Consider the following 6,350-nt stretch of genomic DNA (forward strand, 5'->3'; position numbering starts at 1 on the left):
TTTTTTCCAATAATTGAACCGGTTGAAATTTTTACACGTTTTTTTCTTGCAGCTAAAAATGGAATCGGAGCAAGGTTATCACCCTCTACTGGTCAACAACCCGGACAGATGGAGATAATTGTTTCATAAACAATTTTTCATGTCGGTAATTTGAATATTGTTTGGAATGACGAAGATTGGAAAACATGAGATCATATTATTTATAAAGGAGATCTTACTACTTCTTGGAAAATTATATTAAATATTCATGCTCTTCTAAAGTAGGAACTCGATAAGATTCTGAAACTGGTTAATCTGGGAAATATCATCAATTATTATTTTTATACAAAATCTTCTCTCATTAGGAAGGGAAAATAATGCATATTGTCGTTTCAAAATTATCAGCATCACTCCAACTATACTTACTAGAACATCAATGATAATTAGGCTAAGGTGGCCAAGTATGAAAATATGAGACTCGTGGACAGTACTTAGAAAAACTGTACTCCACCTGAGTACAGTCAACAGTCAATTGAGCACAGTCAATAGAGAACAGTCAATTCAAACATGATATCACATTATACACAATAGTATGATTTCAATGTGCAATGTCCAATTACTATAAACATGCTCAAAGTCAATCATGAACTAATTTATAATCTTCATAGCGCACTATTCAATAGGCTTATGCGATGAAAAACCACTATGGAGGTTAATCTCCTATTATCATTGAATTATTTCTTTCTTCTCTTGCTACAGACTATAGACGCAGTAATTAAGATCTCCTGAAGAAGACAACCGGCAAATCGAACGGGCGGGCACACTTTATGTAAAAAAATAGGCATACTCCACTCAAATCAATTTTGAAATTATTGGGAAAACATAATTGCTGTGACAAAATAGACGGGTTCACCAAGCCCAAATCAGACAGTTTTGAAGGCTTGCACCAAACGAACAACGGTTTGTCAGCTCTTCTTTTCCACCATCAGAGGTCAACAAACATTTGATTGGGCTCCTGTTCTTCATGCTGTTGTGGTTTTCTTTATATTTGCCGATGAGAGCACCCACGCAACTACATTCTACACGTTCGGATTAATGGGAGTAGCTTTCTGCTTGGTGAACAATGAGGAATCCTGATTCGTAATGAAATTTTCGTGGGAGTGGTTTTGGTTAATTAAAAATACAGTATACACTATCATTATTGTTACTCAGATACTATATTGTTGTATCATTCTGAAAATAAAAATATCAATGGATTGGCAGCAATAGAATAGAACGAGCAAAATGTCACAATGGATAACTCATTAGAACGATACAAGTGGACTTTATCGATGCCTCTTTTTGCTCAGTTTTCGTTCGCTACACCGAGTAAAACGACTTTAACTCAATTCGCAGATGGCAGGTCAAGTTACACACTTGATTAGAAGGGGTAGGAGGAGTGTGTGCACCACTTGGATTTTCCAAAGACGTTCGACAAGTAGAAGAGGGGACGCATTCCTCCAAGTCTAGGCGATCACAACTAGTGAAAAACAACGAAAAATGAAACTGCCAAGTCCGACGTTCTTCTTCCCCACTAATCAGTCTTTGTTACTTTTGTTTTCTCATTGGATGTACCAGTCCTACTACTTCACTATGTGACTACCATACCATACGGTCCTCTGACTAGAAAAATCACGATAGAAAAATGTTCGCTGACCTTGAAACCAACCAGAGTATCCTGACCTGGTATCGGTCATAATAGGTTGAATCTAGTAGTTGATAGTAGCCGCTCATTCTTAGCCTACGGCTTGGAAAAGACTAGATAAAAAAGTGAGTTTTTAAACAGGGTAGCAACTAGTTCGATATCTGATACTTTTCATATTCATATAAGAAAAAATTACATTCATTATTTATATTCATACAGATATAACATCATAGATCATATTCAAGTTAATATTGACTGTAATACTTTCATTCCATTGGATTCTAAATTTAAGAAATTTAGTTTATAAGTGAGTTCAATATGATATTATATTCTTTGCAACTGGTAGTGCAGTGAAAATTTAAAATCCCACATGAAGTCCCACATTTTAGACTATTTCAAAACAAAATTTTCCAGTGATGGATTCCATTAATGTTGTCATATTTCTCCATGAATAGAATTCATTATAATATGGTGCAACTACTCATTTTATAAGTGAACTAACGTGAAATTCAAATTTGTTTTAGATAGAAAATGCATTCAAATCTATATGTGGATGGGGATTTACAAATTAAATTTGTTTTATACATTAGGCACTTTTGTTGTTGAGAATACAGTCATTTTTCAGTTATGTGGCACAAATCTTCAAATAAAACTTGATAATTACATACGAGCATGTGACTTCTTTAATAAATTCAAATTATGTGTTGCGTTGGGAATAAAAGTAATAAAACTTCCCTCTAGCATGTTGCTTTCCTGACTATCTTCAAAACGATCATCCACCCAACATAAAACTTGAATTTCACCGCGACACTCCAAATCCGTCCATCTCGCTGAATTATTCATATTATGCTTATTTGCAGACATGTCTCTAGATAAGCGGAATAGTGCCATGAAACAGACTGAATGAATCGATTCAGTTTTGGTCCAGCCAGCTTAATGAGTCACAATCTTGACCGTACTTAATAGTTTGAGGAAAATGTCGCGTGGTTGTGAAAACAGTTAGGAGTCAGAGTGGGGATGCAAGCCTAAAATAATAGTGGACTGAACGTAACATATTGACCAGAGTCTGGAAGACTCAAGGAGTCAATTTAAACTCAAAAGCTGACTCGAGGACTTATGAACTTGACTCAATTATTCGGTAGCTATGGTTAAGTTAGTTGTAGTTAAATATATTGACTACTTCTCGACTCTTCTCAAGGATTTAATGACTAGGTGCTAGATCAGTAGCTGGATGAATCAGCTTATCAACTATAGGACTTCACACCAGGGAGTGGTCCGTAAGTCTGAGGTATCATCCCCGTTGAGCATAGTCACCATAATTTTGACAAAGTGCTTATCTCAACCGGTAGCCTGGGGGACTTGGCTGAGTGCGGGGACTTTAGCGACGTTACTACCTGGACTTGGCCTTATTCGGAGTTAGAGGTCGCCGACCTCCTACTCCTGCAACTGCTCTCTCGCTCAACTGTTTTTATAAACTGACGACAGTTCTTGACAAAAGTCACCAAATTCGCACATTATCAAGAGCTCTCTTCATATCCAGATATTTTTCTTTAAATAGATCCAACAAAGTTGTCATTGATATTGAGGAATTGAACCTATAACTCATTTCATCTATATCTACTGGAATATCGAGAAATTAGAGCGAAAAAGATTTTCACAATATCGCTCCCTTGATATCGGGATGTACAGTATACAGTTTATCTCCATATTATGAATAAATAGAGTAATAGTAGAGTCTCGATAGTTCGGACCTCTATGATGCGTAATCCTCTATAATTCGTAGTTCATTTTAAAAAAACACTACATTTCGTAGTAGAGCAATGTATTACGGCCCCCTTGATAATTTGTACTTGAATCAAGCGCTGGCTTATCGTCAACCTCTAAAGTTCATGGTATTGCATGCGATAGCTCTCTATAATCCGTTTTTTCTGGATTTTTTTTTCTGATGCACCAAGGAATATTTGTTTAACGAATCATATTCTGTTCACGTTTATGCTATGAACTACTCCATTGTCATGTTTTTGTATTTTTTTGAAAGTGTATGTTAAATTTTTGTTAAGAGTGTTTGCTAAATTTTCATACAGCTACTTTTTTCTATTTTTCTCTAATTGAAGTGCTTACTCAATGCTCGTTGCTAGCGCACAAACTTTGTTTTTCTGGCAATGCCAAAATTATATATTAGATTAGTGAATTATCTATATGGATTTGACAATAAATTTGATTTGATTTGAAGGGTAAGATGATTGCAGTGTACTACAGTTTTGCGGCCGAAGGTTGATGTATCAAATTTCCAAACCCCTCTCTATAGTATCGACCATGAACTAATGATTTCACAATATGTAATAGTTATTTATAAGTAATATTTGCACCCATTCCAGTTTTCAGATTGCATATATTCTGATTGCTTGACTGAACTCACTTTGATACATTCAATTTAGTTCGAGCTTTATATTTAACTAGCTGGCCCGGCGAACTTTGTACCGCCAAATAGTTGATGCATTTCATGACAAACTTTAGCTTGATACACACCTGAGGAGGCGCGATGCGGCATTTTGCATTCAGGTGCTTCTTGCTTATTGGTTTGGATGGATGAACTCACACACACTGAATCGGGCATTCGGGCAAGATCAACACTATCACCAAGCCGCGCCTCCTGAGGTGTGCTTAGCCTTAGCTTAATCTGATGCACTATATTTTTATGAAAATTATCCAACAAACAGTATTTACATTTATATCTCAATATGGACTTCCTATGTGCTTAGTTAGTTGTTCAGCAGTTTGTATTTTTAGATGATTATAGTTGACTGCAGCTTGCTGGGAAATTGAATGGTATATCTCCTTGCTGCTGATGTTCTCGTGCATATTCTAAATTTACAGTATTTCTAGTTGTACGACCCAAGTTTTGTCGTCATTCGTACCGCGGCATTATTATTAGAATTAGAATTTTGTGAACTATCAGTATTATTGTGAAAGCTCATGTCTGGGCCTATGAAGATTTTAGTGAGATTATATCCTAGTAAAACCACGATCAGATTTTATAATTATTGAAATAATTCTCATGCTCTACCGATTGATGCCAAGCAGGAGGCTAATCGTTATTAATTATAAAAAATAACGTGACAAACTTCATCGAAAATTCGTGAAATTTAAATTATTATATAAATGTTACACTTCATCAGAATTTTATACTGAATCCATCTTCTGTTATTTGTTTTATTCAGAGGTTGAGAGAGAGCTGAGAACAATAGCTCTTCTGATCAGTTGATTAAATTTGTATTGTTTCTCAATTTATCGTTCACATTGTATTTATTGTACGATATATAGCCTACAATGTATCAGTTGATGAGAAAACATCAGCCAAGATTGCATAAGCCATGAGAAACAAGACAAATTTAATTAATTCATCAAAAGAGCCATTGTTCTTAGTCCTCTCAATATTTGAATAATTCAAATTACAAAAGTTTGATTCAGTATAAATACTGTTACATTTTTGACAGAGTTTATAGCATCTGAATTTCTCCGCAGTGATAAGATCTTATTACTAAGATCTTGTTACTATTTTATCTTGATCTCTCAGCTACAAGTGGACAAGATGAAGGTAATGGTATACTTCAGTGCAGTATTCATCATCAAATTTATCCAATACATTTTACTGGAATGTTGCTATTTCATGTGTTCAAGGGTGATTGTATTCATTTGGGATGATTATGTCAGTTTGTGTCGCTTGTCTATAGATAATTGAGTCACACAATTCATTCATACTCATACTCATTCATTGTTAGATCTAAGATATTTATTTTTGTCCTTGCATTTCCATTGTAAATCTAATTGATGCTGTAATTTTGTTCTAATATGCCAGTAAATTGGTTAAATAAAAATATAAGAGAATTGCACTTTTTTGGTATTATTATCTGTATGTTCTTCATATTTTTCACTAATCGACAGATACGGTACTCAATATGCAATTTTCTTTGTCAAAATTTATGTTTAAGTTGATTCAAGAGCATTTCAATACCTCGCTTTGATTTTTCTAAATACCGTACAAACGATTTCACATGTGGTAGCTTTCACAATCATTGAATAATTTGTAATATGAAGCATGACGTTATATGCCAATAATAATCAAAATTATCTGTATTTTGTTTCTTGTTTTTGACAGTTGCAGTATATTGTTGCCCTGGCGACAGCTCTAGTTGTGATGAGTCTAATAACCGTCGTCAAATGTGTTCCCATAATAGCTTCATCAGGTAGACCCACGCCGAAACTTCCCTGAAACACTTAACACTGGGAAATTCTTCTTTTGGGAACGCATTTGTTTTGAAAAACTGTATTTGAAAGAAATAATTTCATGTTAATTTAAATAAAAAACTTTAAACATTTCACACTGGAATTCAACCTTTTAAAACTAATTTGTTTTGAAATATTGTATTATTGAAATAAATGATTTTTTGATGTGATTAAAATCTCTGATACCCGAAAATGTTTTACTCATTCAAAATGTACCTGGCAGAGTTTGATTCACTCAAATCTCTGTTGTCTTTCGAGTGTAACGAGTTATAACTATTCAGTATGAAAGTTGTAGGAGCCAATTGGAGTGAAAGACTATAATAATCATATATTATAATATTATGATTATTGATATTTTTCCATTTGAATTGAATTGAATGAATTTTATTTGCCAAAAACA

At 34.2% G+C, this 6,350-nt stretch overlaps 1 long non-coding RNA gene across 1 annotated transcript; it reads left to right on the forward strand.

The window, feature by feature from the left end:
* The first annotated feature begins 5,050 nt into the window (after window positions 1-5,050).
* On the forward strand, window positions 5,051-6,143 carry LOC111054089. Its single transcript, XR_002606277.2, has 2 exons — window positions 5,051-5,261; window positions 5,823-6,143. It is a non-coding gene; the product is annotated as an uncharacterized LOC111054089 (long non-coding RNA).
* Window positions 6,144-6,350: the final 207 nt, after the last annotated feature.

The sequence above is a fragment of the Nilaparvata lugens genome, chromosome 7 (assembly GCF_014356525.2).
Source record: "Nilaparvata lugens isolate BPH chromosome 7, ASM1435652v1, whole genome shotgun sequence".
Taxonomy (NCBI): Eukaryota; Metazoa; Arthropoda; class Insecta; order Hemiptera; family Delphacidae; genus Nilaparvata; species Nilaparvata lugens.